This window comes from Mycteria americana, chromosome 17, assembly GCF_035582795.1.
Source record: "Mycteria americana isolate JAX WOST 10 ecotype Jacksonville Zoo and Gardens chromosome 17, USCA_MyAme_1.0, whole genome shotgun sequence".
Taxonomy (NCBI): domain Eukaryota; kingdom Metazoa; phylum Chordata; class Aves; order Ciconiiformes; family Ciconiidae; genus Mycteria; species Mycteria americana.
Window position 1 is genome coordinate 7699474 of NC_134381.1, and position 13570 is coordinate 7713043.

Sequence of the window (13570 nt, forward strand, 5' to 3'; positions counted from 1 at the left end):
GCTCGGAGGTAACGGTGAAGGCTGAGGGGGTCCTTGCTCCGGGTGTGGGAAGCAGGGGATGACACATCCCTTCATTGCCCAGATGACTCTGGAGGGGAAATGGAGGCTCACGCTGCGTCCCATCTCCTTCAGCGAAATTTAGGTCCTTTAAATGCCAAAGGGCCAGATTTTCAGGTTAATTTTAGGCGCTTCAAGTCGTTCACTATTTTAACCTTAAACACAAAACACCTTTAAAACCGGGCTAGTTTTGAACCCCATTATAGAGTGCCAAAGCCTGAATTTACCGAGCTGCCGTGGCTGGTCGGGGATGCAGGGTGCAGGGCAGGAGGGCTGTGGGGAGCCAGGGGCCACGTGCCCCAGGGCGGGAGGTAGCCACGGGCAGCCTCCTGCTGCTTGTGCCCCCAGAGCCCGGGGCTCTCCGTGGAGCACGGATAATATGGCTGAAGCCAGATCTTTTCCGAACTCTTCGAGCAGTTCATAGACAAAGTTACTTTCCTTTCTAGAAGCCAAAGGGCTTTGCGTGCTGGGAAACCCCCTCTGCTGCGGTACGGACTTGTCAGATGTGTTTACTTTTGCATCTCCTAGTTTTGCAAGAGTGTTTTGTGTCTCTAGTGCTGGATGTTGTGAAACCCCTCTCCACGCGGTAGCACGGCTGTGCCCCCGCCTCTGCGGAGGGACGGGCAGGAGCCACGGCAGCGCACAGACCTTGTGCTGGGGCTCTGGTCCGTAAAAATCAGACCTTGTCTCCGCTTTTGGCACAGAGTTAGAGGGATCCAGGGGTGACGTTCAAGAAGGGACCCGGTGTTTGGAGGTGCTCAGCTCCTGCGGTGATGTGCAAGAGCTGGTTGCATTCATGCAACAGGCACGGAAAGTCTCGCTGTTCGGGAGATGAGCTCTTATGGGCTGCCTGCTCCTGCCTTTACCTCCCCCGTGCTCCGGGCAAACGCCTGCCTTTGGCAATCTTGAGACACGCTGTAGCTGCTAGCCGGGGTGGCATCGCAGGCTGCCCCGCTCGCTGGGACCACCGCCCACGGTTAGGGCTGTCCCTGATGCGAAGGGCTGTTCCTTCTGCTTCTTTGCCTTCCATCACATTTGGGAGGCTTGTCCTGTCCCTTATCGACAGCCGTGTTGTCGGAGGGGGCAAGCGCAGACCTGCCGCAAGCAGCTCCAGCTCTGCTGCTCTTGGCTGTCCCTTAGTTCCCCTTGCAATGCGTTTGCCGCGAAGTAAATATCTCACACTGCCGTGTCCTCGCTCCGGTGGGTTTGTGTCGCTTGTGATCACAGGCTCCAAACTTCCCCTATTACCGTTGCTTTTTTAACAGTTTCTTTTTATTGGTGAGTAGATTCGTGGAGCCTTTCTACTTCCTTCATCTGTAAATTGTCCTCTACATAACGAAGAAACCGTTCTGACTACGTTTTGATGTGTTTGTCGCCCAACAGATGTCTGGGTGGTTAAAGTGCCCCCTGAGTACAAGTATCCTGTGTTTGCGGGCTCTTTGATAGTTGGTTCAGGAATCTTTTTGTTCTTTCTTTCTCTCCTCCGAGTCCTGGGGGTCTGTAGCAGATGCCTGCTGCAGTCTCTCCTTTGTTTTCTGCTCCTGATATCTGTGCCCACAGTGTTACTCCTCTACCCTCTCCCTTATCAAATTAGATTATCTCCTTCTTGTAAGTACTTTTGACACGTGCGGCCGTGCAAAGGCACGATAAGCATATTGGATCGCGCTGTTAGGTGCCTGCCATTCATGTCGGTGGTTCTCCATTGTACCTTTCCAGGACCTCAGGACCGAGCTGGCGCATTACCTGCCGTAAATAACGGTACCAGCAAAAGCAAGGCTAGCTAGCTCTCTCCCCCGCTTGCAGCCAAGTCCCAACGCCCCGTTCCGGCACTGCCACATCACCCTGCGTGGCAGCCCCGGGCCCGTTTTGTCCCGGTGCTCTGCACCGTGTCGCTATGACCCTCGTGTCGTCTCTTTTCCTCTCCGCTGATCCGTGTCTCCAGCATCTCCCCTTGCGTCCTGAACTCGGCTGGTGGCACTTGGGCTTCTCCTCAGTGCTACAGGCTGCTCCTTGCCCGTTCCTTGGCTCCCTGCCTTTCCACTGCCTTTCCTGGTTTCCACGTGTGATCCAGAAAAACCTCTTTGTTATTCTGTCCTTCCTCCCTGTCACAAACCTGTGTTTCTGTTCCATCTTTCATGAAAAGGTCTAAGACTGAAGGTGAAATGTGATAACAGCCTTCAAAAATATGTCAGTGGCTGCTGCAAACAGGATAGGAATAAACGATTCTCTGTGTCCTGTGGTGGGTAGGACAAGAAATTATGGGCTTAAACTGTAGCACAAGGGAGATTTAGGTTTGATGTTCAGATATCCTGGGGGTGAAGCACCCGAGGAGGCTGCCGGGGAGTCGCTGGAGGGGCAGGTCAGACGAGCAGCTGTCAGGAGAGGCTGAAGGGGAGTTGAGGGGATCGCGGGGTGATCCAGAAGATCATTTTTCATCCTCTCCAGTCCTCTTACTCCCCTTCCATATGCTGGAAGCCTCCAGCTAGGCAAGGGGCTTTTTGTGGTTTGCTCAGCCAGGCTCGTGCCTTTCTCTCTCCTTGCTTTTTGTCTTTGTTGCAGCAATTCTGGCAAATGCAATTGCAGCGAGCCTGGAAATAGCCACGGCAAGCCTCTCCTCCCCAAACCTTTCCTTTGTGCTTGGTGGCTCTTTTCAAACCTTGTATGCTGGTGGAGGTAACGGCAGCTGCAATCAGAGCACCAGGACGTGCAATAGCGACCGAAACAAACGCTTTGCTGCACCCAGAAGGGTCAAGACCGAGTCTGGGGGCAGCCTCGGAGATGCTGCTCGAGGGCCTCAATGGGAACCACCGCCGCCTTTGCAGAGGGCCGTCTCGCGCGCGCGTCAGCGCGTAGGTGGAGATGGGAAGGTGAGGCCGGCTCCTGGGAGCGTTATCCCAGCTGGTGGTGCGGGGCTCCCGCTCGGCTCGGCTCTTCGGCTGGCTGTGCGAGCGCAGGAGCGCGGGCAGGAGCTGCATGGCTGCCTGCAGGCGTGTGCCTGCCCTCGGCGGGTGCACCAGGGCACCCGGGAAGCCGGGGATGTGGGGGAGCGGGGCTCCTTGCAGAGCTCACCGTCCCCAGCTCCTCGTAAGGACAGTGCAGAGATCAGCCAGCCCAGTGGAAACGGCTGTCTTTGCCAAAACAAAAATCCAGGGGCCTGGAAGTGACAGAGGGCTCCGTCCAAAACCAGCGTACAGCACAAGAGCAGCCACGTTGTTTCTGACGGTGCTGGCCGGGAGGTCGCCGAGTCCCCTGGGCACCTTCAGCTGCCTGCTCCCGACACCCACCTCTCCTGACCCTTCCCCATCTGGCACCGCCATGGTCGCGTCGGGGTCCGGTCGCATCTGCGCTGCGTCCCTGCTTCCCTCCCCAAACCCCCCTGCCTCCTCTCCCCGGGGTGCTGTTGGGGGGTCCTGGGTCCTGGTCAGCCGTGACCCCCTTCACCCACCCCACAGCACCATCCCCTTCACCAGGAGAGGTAGGCAGGGAGAAACGGGCAGATGAATGATTTATTATAACGATGCAAAATAGGGTTTCCAAACTCTCCCTGTATAAATATTTATTTTTGACTTGTGAGCACCACAGCCACCTCCACCCCCCCCCAACCCTTCCCCTTCTCCTTTCCAAACCCCCCCAGCCTTGTGACTATCGTGGCTGGTTCTCCTGGTTCTCCTTCACTCCATCCGTCTGTCCGTCTCTCCTGTGCTCACTTTTCACATGATCCGAGCCCCGGTGCCACATGCTTCCCAGGGAAGAGAAAAAAACCCCCCTCTTTCTTGTGCACACACACACAAAAAATAACAAGGGGAGGGGGGGGGGATAGAGAAGCACACACAGGCACACGCACAAAACCCTTTGAAGCCTGTGCAGGGTAAGGGTTGTTTCTGTGGTAACGGCGCGGGGATTGGCGGCGGTCGGTGAGGGCCTCCATCCCGCGGCAGTGCCGAGTGATTAATGAGCCGTTGCTGGGCTGTACGGGAGCGCTCGGGCCGGGCTGCGCGCCACGAAGCTGCTCCGACGCCGCTGGACCTCGGACACTTCTTCATCCTCCTCCGCTTGCCCCGGGCACGCTCGCTCTGGCTGCGCCCCACACCTCCTCGGCACACGTGGGCTCTCGTGGGACGTTGGCCCTTCAAGGGATGTGGCACGCGGGCTTGGGACGTCCCTCTGTCCCCTGCCCAGTGGTGCCGGAGCATCCCCGGGGCTGTGGCCTTTGTCCCATCACCCGGCCTTGCTCCTCCGCACCAAGGTCGGTCCCGGGGGGGTCCGGCATCTCCTTTGGTGGAGAGACGGGCCAGAGCCATGGGGAGACGTGGTGGCATCAGCGGGGGGATGAAGGAGTCCCGTCTGGTGGGTGCAGATGAGCCCACGGCATTTTGGGGAGCATCACTCATAGCCCCACCTCGACGCCTGCCCTTGGCCTCATTGCTGCCTGCAGCTGCCTGTCTCCATCCCACCCCCACGGCTTCCCAAGGCTGTAGGGTGGCTGAGCAGAGACAAGGGCTGTGCTGTCCCCGTCCCACGTCCAACCTTGTTTGGTGCCACCACCCATTGACCCAGGTGTCACCGGGGTGCTCGCACCACCTCCCAGAGAGAGCTGCAGCTCCCAGGGAACCTTACAGCCCAGTGCGCCTTGAAACTCACCTCATTTTGCTTTCTATTTTGAAAAGGCAAAGGAGAAAGAGGCATCATTCACAGGGCATCATTCACATCTCTTGGGCGAACAATAATAATAACGAGTGAGTTTCAAATCTCTTTCCCCCAAAATAGCCAAACCAGAACACGCACAGCCTTCCCGAGCCGCTGCCTGAAACAGATGTGCTGCCAGTGAGGCAGCTATTTATAATGTGCAGCGTTCCCTTTTCAGCCGCAGCGACTCCAGCCCTCGGCTCTCGCGCTCGGCAGCTCCTTTTGAAGCCTGTAGCTCTAATCCGGGGACTGTTCCTGGTGCTGCTAAAAATCTCCTCGTAAACCCGCCGGGATGCCAGCGAGACGGAGCCTTGCCTGCTCTGTGCCTTCAAAGGGGGTTTATCATCCCCGGAGGCTGCCGGCATGGGACTGTCCCGTCCCTGGATGTCCCAACCGGGATGGGACAGCAATGGGATCTTGCCGGGAGGTGTCCGCTGAACGTTCCCGCGGCCGCAGGCTGTGCGGAGCGCTGACCCTCCTCTGCCGCAGGGCTGGGGGCTCAAACCCTTTCCCAACCCCTAATTTGAGAGGTTTTGTGGTACAGAGGACACGGGGGGGGGGTCAGGACGCTGTCACTGAAGCAGCGGGGGAAGCCGATGTGGGTTTGAGCCCGGTGGGTTTGATCTGGTCCTCACCGAAGGAGAGGCACGGCATGACGGCCTGGGGGAACGCGGACAGCGTGGGATGAGGAGGAACACTGGGGATCCAATTAAAAGGAGATTCAAGGGGGTTTGCCGGCACTGGCGTCCACACGTAGGGTGGGTGTTCGCTAGCCTGGGGGTCCCGCAGCAGCCCTGGAGCTGCGGCACGGCTGCGGGATGGGCACCTCGGCTACCTGCAACCCCAGGGACCGCGGGGGGCTGGCGGGACCCTCTCCTGGGAGGGGCTGCAGCTTGCAGGCACCGGAGCACCCAGGGCCAAGCGCCCTCGACGCCACTTCTGCCCCTCGCGTGCCGATGAATAAGTGTGCTGGTATGTCAGGGTGGGGAGCGGGCGGTTAGGCAACGCGGTGTGCATGTGGAAGCTGTTTATTGCCGGGGCTCTTGCAGGCCCCGCTCTGCCTCCCGCAGCGCTGCGGCCGCCCCAACCAGCCGGGCCGGTGCAGCCGCTCTGCGTGGGGCCGGGGGGGGGGGATCGGGGCCCCAGCCCAGCGGGGACAAAGCAATTACTGGGAGACGGGGCTGGTCGGGCTGAGGGTTTTGCTTCTATCACATCCCCTGTTTTCTGCTTGCATTTCTCCCGAGCAGGGTGTTTGGAGGCGTGGAGATCGCTCGATCTGAATCCTAGGCTTTAGGGACGGCTTGAACCCTGCTCTCCCTTCCCGGGTGGCCCAGAGCATCATCCCCAGCCTGGCACAGCACGGCCGGCCGGGCAGCTGGGAGCTGCGGTGACCTGGAAGGAGCTCCCTGCCCTTTGGAAAGGGAGATCCTGAAAAATACTCCCCAGAGTGACCGAAAATGGGCTGCGCTGGCTTTGCTCGCTCGCTGTTTTGCAGGTGCCGGTGGACGGGGTTGTGCGTCGGTGGGCAGAGACCACCCCCGACCCCAGACTCTGTCCTTTAAGCTCCAAATCCCATCTCGAGGGGGAGCATTAGCTTGTCCTCCTGCCGGGCGAGCTCACACCCAGGTCAGCCCCCAGGAGAAGAGGGTAGCGATTTTAAAATGGCCCAGTGAGTTGTCTCTAACCCAGGGTGGGATGTGGGGAAGGAGCTGAGGATGGGCTGCCTTGCCAGGGCTCTGTCACCTCGGCTCCGGCAGCGCGGTGGGTCGACTCAGCCCCGTGGGGACACGGAGACAGGCTCCCATGAGCACGGCATCCCTGGCCGAGAGCGGAGCTTTCCCGGTTTCCAGTGGTAACAGACAAACCTTTGCTCCTGGAAGAGGGACTGTAACGCAGCCCGTGGCAGCGAAGCCTGTTAAAAGCTGGACTCATTGCAGTTGTGTTAATTATTAATAGGATGTGGGGAAGAAAACACTGGAAAACCCCAGCTGTCTGAGGTAAGCTGCCTCTTCATCTGTGTCCAGCAGCGTGGGCCTGGCTTTCCCCTGACCCACGGGGAGATTCGTGGGTGCCTTTTCCAGTGCTGGTGTCGGCGAGTATGAATGGAGAGGCTCGACCGTCTCTGACAACCACAGCAGTCCGAAACTGAGGAGCTAAATGAGTTGTGCGGGTCTTAGCTCGGTTTTTAGCGAAGATTTCCCCCCCTGAAGGGGTGAAGTCCCTTTTGGCAGCGTCTCTGCCCAGCAGGACTGGTGAGATGCTGGAACCGCAGGGTCTGCCGGCACGGAGGCACTGGGGATCCCTGTCCCAGCCCAGGGCACCCCGCAGAGCTGCGTGGGCGGGATGGGACCCAAGATGGTGCTTGGACTGCACCCACGTAGTGAGTCAGAGCTCAGCAGGGCAATTTTTATGAAAAACAAGCTAACGGGGAATTTTCACCCAAAAGCCTTGTGGACCTGGAGGGTTTCTTCCCCCACATCTGACCGTGGGTACCAGGGGCGTCTCCGTGTGGGGAACTGGGAGGTGTTTCCATGGAAACCAGCAGCGTTGCTGCGGGGGGGACCCCACAGCACAGATTTGGGGCCTTCGTCGGTGCTGCAGAAGCGGTGCTCGGTGTGGGGAGGCACCAGCCCGGCGGGGGCTCTCGCGGCAGCGGTGCCCTGGCTCCACGGCGCGTAGCCGGGAGAAGCCTTGCCCTGCCCTCGGTCCTCCGCGTGGGGAGGAGACCCCAAACCTCCGGGGCAGGCGATGGCCGTAGGTGCCAGCAGCCCACCCACCTTCCCACCACCCCCTCCAGGAGCCCCTGCCTCTCCCGGCGCGCTCCTCTCCTCTCTCCCCTCTCCCTTCTCCTTCTTTCCATTCCCCATTCCCTTTCTTCTCCCTTTCTTCCCCTTGCTCCACCCCCCTCCAGACTCCTCTGTGGGGCATTGATTTTTCCATCCGTCAGCGAAACGCTTGAGGAAAATGAAAGAGCATCTTCGTGATCGATCAGGAGAACTCTTCAGCCCGGGGTCAGGAAGGGTTTGAATCAGCTGCTCCCCTGGCATACAATTACCCCCTCTCTCCCAAGCCGGGGCTTTTCACGTGCCTGCGGGAGCAGCCATCCCACTGCGGGGCCAGGGCATCGCTGGGGAGAACACCTCTGTGCCGTGCATCGATGCCGGGAGAAACTGCCCGTGGATATGTTGGGTTTCGCTATTGCCAGAGCTCAGCTTTGGGCTGGGCTATGTGCGCTTGCGCTCGCTTTGTGCTGAGCGGTGTGTGCCGAGTGGGTGCAAGCATGCACGCGCTTCTCCCTCGCCGGCATCGATCGCTCTGCGTGTAGCTAATTCTGTGCGGTGCTTGGTGAGGGTGGGGAGCTTTGAGGCTGCGAGTTTAAAGAAGCTGAAAGGAAACTAAATCCAATAGGAGTTGGGTGCCCAACTCCCTTCTCTCTTTTGAACATCTCATTTGCAGGGAGCATCGTCTGGGGCGTGCCGCACATACAGACCGCGTCGATAGCAACCTGGAGATGCCTGTGGAAGTGCCAGAGTTTGCCATCTGGTACCACGCTGGCCCCTGAGGTCCCACCGCTCACTGCCTTCCCCCAGAGAGTCAGCAAATAGCTGAGGGAGCTTCTCATTCCACCGTGGGGTAGCTGCACGCAAATGTTGACTTCTTCATGGCAACCGGTGTGAGTCACGCTGGGAGCCGGAGGGGGCCGTTGGCGCCTGTAGCTCTCGCTCTGCTTGTGGACTGTTGCCTGGATCCCATGGGCTGCTGGCAGGGAGGTGTAGGCACAGTCCTCCCTGCAGCTCTTGCTGGAGCTCTGTCTCTACTTGGTGGGACGTGCTCGCCGCTTTGCATGCGTGAGGCTTCCAGTGCTTGCGTGTGCGGTGGTGGGGTTCAGTGGTCGAAGCGTGTCACGCGTGTGGGCTGCTGTGTTCGGTCTTGTGACGCGGCAGGGAAAATTTATCCTTTGGACTTGTCCGAAGGAGAGAGCCCCCGAGCTCGCTTCCCCACCAGCACGGGGGGACGCCAGCCCCAGAGCCAACACGGGGCATCCCAGCACATCACGGAGCTGATCTCCGCTGACCCTTCGGCTCCGCACTCCCAGATTCCCCTTATTTCCCAGAGATATTGCTCAGCCTGTTTCCTTAGCTAGACACAGGGGTTTCAGACCTGGGGGTTAACACATGGCTGGTTGGAACTTGTTGGACCGCGTGGAGGTCCCGGAGCTGGGCACAGCAGCTTCCCATGGTGGGTTGTGCATCTCAGCTAACACCTCTCCCTGGGCAGAGGCAGCACGAAAGCATCCCCTTGAGAGTGATAAGGAACAGCAAGAGAGTGAGGGGGAAATGCAAGCCGACGCTCCGCTCCCTCATCCCTCCTGCCTTCTGGCCCTGGAGAGCCTGGCTGTGTTGCACCTTCGTCCAACCGCCTCCGCCAGCGTTTGCAGCCCCCCGTGGTCTGCAGAAGACCCGGTGGCTGGTCATTGCCCCAAGCTGTGCCACTGTTATGTGGGAGCTCACAGCCATTTGATTCCCCTTGCGTTTCCACGCTGGCCTGGGAATGAGTACAGATGGAAAGAGATGAGGACAAAAAAGCAGCGGCAGGGCGAGAAACCGGAGCAACGCGTTCCTGCTCCCACCACAGCCAGTTCAGACCAGCCAGACCAGAGCGCTGCAGGAGAAGGACAATGCAAAGGCTCTGGCTTTCTCCCTCCAAACCAGCAGGCGTAACTTTGCTCCGGCACGGATGCGTTGCAGATGTGCTGATAGCAGCTAGCTGAGTGCTGACGCTGCTGTGGAGGAGCTGGCTGTGGAGCCGTAAGTAAGGCTGAACTGAGTTTATCTGCTCCACAGATAATGTCTCCTGCCGAAAGCAGCTGAAACAGCTGCATCCTGGGTTTGTCGGAAAGTTTATTTTACAACATGTAACGAGAGCTTGCCCCGTGTCCCTGGTACAGCCTTGACATAAAGCCCCGTCTGGGCAGGGTCTTTCCCCTGGTGGGATTTGGCATCAGTCTAACAGTCGGGGGAACTTTGCTTAACCTGTGAGCGTTGCGTCCCAATATAAATGTGGATCTAACCCAGTTTCCTTGAATCTGTGTCGCTGCGTTGATGGCAAGGGAGAGAGGCTGATTTATGCAAGTGGGTAATCTGGGATCTTCCGTTATTCCTTGCAAACAGAGTGCTTTGGTGAGCTGTCACCAGGTAATGTCACTGCTGGGTTCAGTGCAGGTAATGGGGACAGGGAGGACTCCTGGCATCTCTCCATTGCTCTGCCACCTTCTTGCTGACCACCCTTGGTCATGTCCCTTGGTTTTCCTGCTGCCTCCTCACTCCCAGGTCTGTAAAATGAAGATAAAATACTATCTGACTTGCTGGGGAGCTTGCAGCCCCGTTAAGAAGTGCACGCTAATTAAAGCGGGCTCCTCTGTTCCTGTTGATATCCCATACCATCGGTGGGGCGTCGGAAAGCTCTGGGACGCAGGAGTGTGAGGTTGTGACAGAGACAAAACAATACGTTCTCAGACTGCTGAACAGAAAGTGGATCCATGTGTTAATCTGGGAAAAGGAGTGTGAAAATAACTGCAAATCCTTCACGACTTTGTTGTAATTTCTCCCAGATAGGATGCAGGCAGGAAAAATGCCTGCTCCACACTCCAGCCTCCTTGGCTCCCGGGTCGTTACTGAGCTAAACCTGAGGCTGATGCAAGAGGAAAACCTGTCCCGTCGCTGGGCTTCACGTGTGGCTGCTGGATATTTGGGGGGAAAGGGTTAATGACGACATTGCGTGGGGGCGGCCGGGGTCCCAATGGCTCGAGGCTCAGCCAGGTCTGCGCCCTGGCACATCTCGGCCGGGTCCCCCTCGGCTGGCTCAGCCTGGCTGCCGGAGGGGCCGGGAGGGTGCCCTGGGGGGTACGGCTGAGCTGTGCCTCCGACAGCAGCACGCTCCCGTCGAGCGGACGACTGCGGGGTGCAGAAAGCCGGGCCCCTCCCAGCTGCCCAGCTGCCTTTCTGCTAATGCTCATCTAATTAACCAGCAGCCTGGAGTGGCTGAAACCAGGGCAGCGGGAGAGCTGAGGTTTTCATCCAACAGGTTCCCATCTCCAGCTCAGGAACCAGAAGAAAAACCCTTTTCATATCATCAGATCAATACGCAGGTGGTGTTCCCCCTCCCTTCCCCTTTACCTTCTCCAGCTCTTCTTTCCCCTCCTGGGCCAGGGATGCTTTTCAAAGCCAGAGCAGGGCTGGGATCTTTATCGGGTGGGTTCTGCACCTCATCCCCCATCCTGGCTGCTGTGCGTGCCACACAGGTGCTGAACGGCTGAGAGGTGCCAGGAACGGCGATCGCTGGGACCGTGATCTCAGCAGGTATCTGAGAGAGCAAGTCTTGGCTTCCAACTGGGGCATGGTCCCTCCTTCAGGGAGGGTTTTCAATCAGTAATGTCTCTGAAGAGGCATCGTCTCTTTGCTGAGACAATCGGCAAAGCTACAGGACTGTGAGCGTGGGCAGGATTTGACCAGCAACTTTTGTACTGCTTGCTTAGGTACAGGCGAGGGTTAACAAGAAGCGACATTTTATTTTGCTGCGCATCTTTGGTTCTCTGGAAGGAGATGCTCTTCCCGGTGCTTCGGCTGTTGTAAATGCATTCTTCTTCCCAAGGTGTCTTCTGAAAATTAGCTCCAGCATGTCGTCAGTGGTGGAGAGATGATTATGGAGAAGCAGCTGTCCGTCCCCTCCTGCCAGCTCCCGGCGAGGCAGCAGGAGGGGTGACGGCTCCTCTGGGTGCTTGCTGCTGGCAGCAGATTTCGTAGTGCCTGATCCAGGCTCTGGTGTAAGTAGGCAGCTTCAAGCTCCGGCCTTTTCCACCCCATCTCAATGCACCGGGGCAAGAAACCATCATGCAGTGCCCAGCTCGGTGCGATCTCCAACCGTGGTGGGTTGGTTTTTTTTTTCACAATAAGAAAGTTGTACAAATCTTCTCCCAAAGGTCAGCCTGCTCAGGCAGCCTGGAAGGGGTCGGCTTCAGCTCCTGTATTGTTTCTCCCCGCAGGAGAGAAATTACTGTCTTATTTCTTCATGCAAAAATGAGGGATTGGAAACAGGCTGAAGGGGAGAGGAGCTGGATGGGTGCCCCAGAGACCTCACCATCTCAGAGGACAGCAGCCCAGTCTTAGGTTACCATCTCTCTGTCCCTTCCCCGGTCCCTCTGTCAGAGGGGTTTATTATATTTATACAGAGCTGGGTTTATTGGGTTTATTATCCGTGCTCCTGCACCAGGCTTCCAACACTGCCCAGCAGCGTCCGAGCCCACCGCTGGATCACAAACCATCTCGGGGTGCTCCAGCGAGAGCGAGGTGAGCTCCACACCTGCTAGCAGGGGAGGGCTGTCGCAGCCAGATGCAAGCTCTTCCCCGGCGTTTCCCCCCCTTCCCCTTGCCCCAGCCTCAGGCCAAGCAGGGAAAATCCTTCAGCAGGACCCCAGCTGGGGCTGTTGGCTGCCGGCTTTCCATGGCAACGGTCCATCAGGGGGTGGGAGTCAGCAGCGAAAAATTCTGCCCCCTCCTTCCCTCGCCTGGGCTGCCGGTCGCTATTTTGATTGCATTCCTGGGGAGCTGGGCTGCAGATGTGGTTGCCTTATCTTGGGAAGGTCTGAGTCAGTTTTTCCCCTGCGTGACGGAGCAGGCAGCTGAGGGCTGGAGGGAAGAATAAATAGCTCCTGAGGTATGCCGGGGACGTCCGTCCCTGGGGACAAGGTGATGGGCCAGGAGCCTTCCACCGCCCACGATCCTGGACTCGCGGTGCCCACGTGGCACGGCACGTACGTAGGAGACGAGGGAGATGTCTCCACCGAGCAACCTTCATACATCCTTGACATCTTGGCCAAGGGAAAAGGGGGTTGGCCCAGAAGTACCTGTCAGGGAAGGGTGGTGGGCAGGGAAGACCCTTTAGTGATGGAGGGCTGGATCCTGCTCCCGGGAAGACCTGAGGAATACGTCCATGGGGGAGGAAGCGCATTCACCCCACCAGTATGTAGCCGGGACGTGTGTGCTTGCCACTCCTTGACACACACTGATGTGTCAGTTCAGGAACTGATTCCCACCTTACACGGGTGTAACTGAGAGCAGGATCTGGCCCCATGGACCAGAGACATTTATGACTGTCCCCCATGTGCTGCGGTGAGCAGATCTGCATCCAGGTGCTACTAGCAGAGCTCAGGGTGCAGCACCCTTGATGGTGCAACTACGTGGCTCCGGCGTGAAGGCTGGAGGTGGGACAGTGGCTCTGGGTCTGCTGGTTGCTTTACTGAAAGGGGACCTGCTTTCTTCCCTTCCTTGCGGAGATGATGCCCTCTGATTGCTTTTCTGCTGAAGAAGCTCACTCCTGGATGCTTCACCGTGGAGATGTGATGTCTCCATGCCCAGCAAAGCTGTCGGGGAATGGTGAAGCCCTGGTGACGGGCCCAGGTTTCATGTTGTAAGCTGAGCTCCTTCTGTAAACCAGGACTCAGCCTGCTCAGAGCCGAGGGAAGGTCTTACGTAAGGTGTAGTTATCAATCCAAAGCATTAACCCCCCCAGAGGTCATGGACTGAATAATCATCAGTCCAACTTAAGAAAAAAAAATAACCACATTGAGCGTTAAACACACTGCAAGTTTTCCTTCTGTCGGTGGGATCCTCAGCTCGGGTTTTCCAGTGTTTCCCCAAAGTCTGGCAGCTCAGGGAGCCATTCTGCTTTGTTGTCCTTTTTATTCTGCTTTCTCCAAACGAGAGCGGGGTTTGCCACGCAGACCCCTGGCTCCAGGAGCTGGTGATTAAAGGCTGCCAGGGAAGGGTGG

At 58.0% G+C, this 13570-nt stretch overlaps 1 protein-coding gene and 1 long non-coding RNA gene across 32 annotated transcripts in view; one reads left to right on the forward strand and one right to left on the reverse strand.

Annotated features, from left to right (window-relative positions):
• The window catches only part of LOC142418077 (uncharacterized), a 127154-nt gene that overhangs the window by 54938 nt on the left and 58646 nt on the right, over positions 1-13570 (forward strand). For 9 of the 31 annotated variants that reach the window (XR_012778184.1, XR_012778183.1, XR_012778188.1 and 6 more), the window contains exon 1: positions 13076-13209. The exons of 17 other annotated variants lie outside the window; for them this stretch is intronic. The gene's annotated coding sequence lies outside the window, so the exon portion shown is untranslated. Of the gene's footprint in view, positions 1-10534; positions 10892-11394; positions 11567-11785; positions 12101-13075; positions 13277-13570 lie in introns of those variants that run through there. 5 more of the 31 variants (XR_012778198.1, XR_012778196.1, XR_012778199.1 and 2 more) reach the window with 5 other exon arrangements.
• LOC142418247 (uncharacterized) lies at positions 3585-7521 on the reverse strand. Its single transcript, XR_012778223.1, has 2 exons — positions 4699-7521; positions 3585-4401 (listed from the first exon to the last, which is right to left on the reverse strand). It is a non-coding gene; the product is annotated as an uncharacterized LOC142418247 (long non-coding RNA).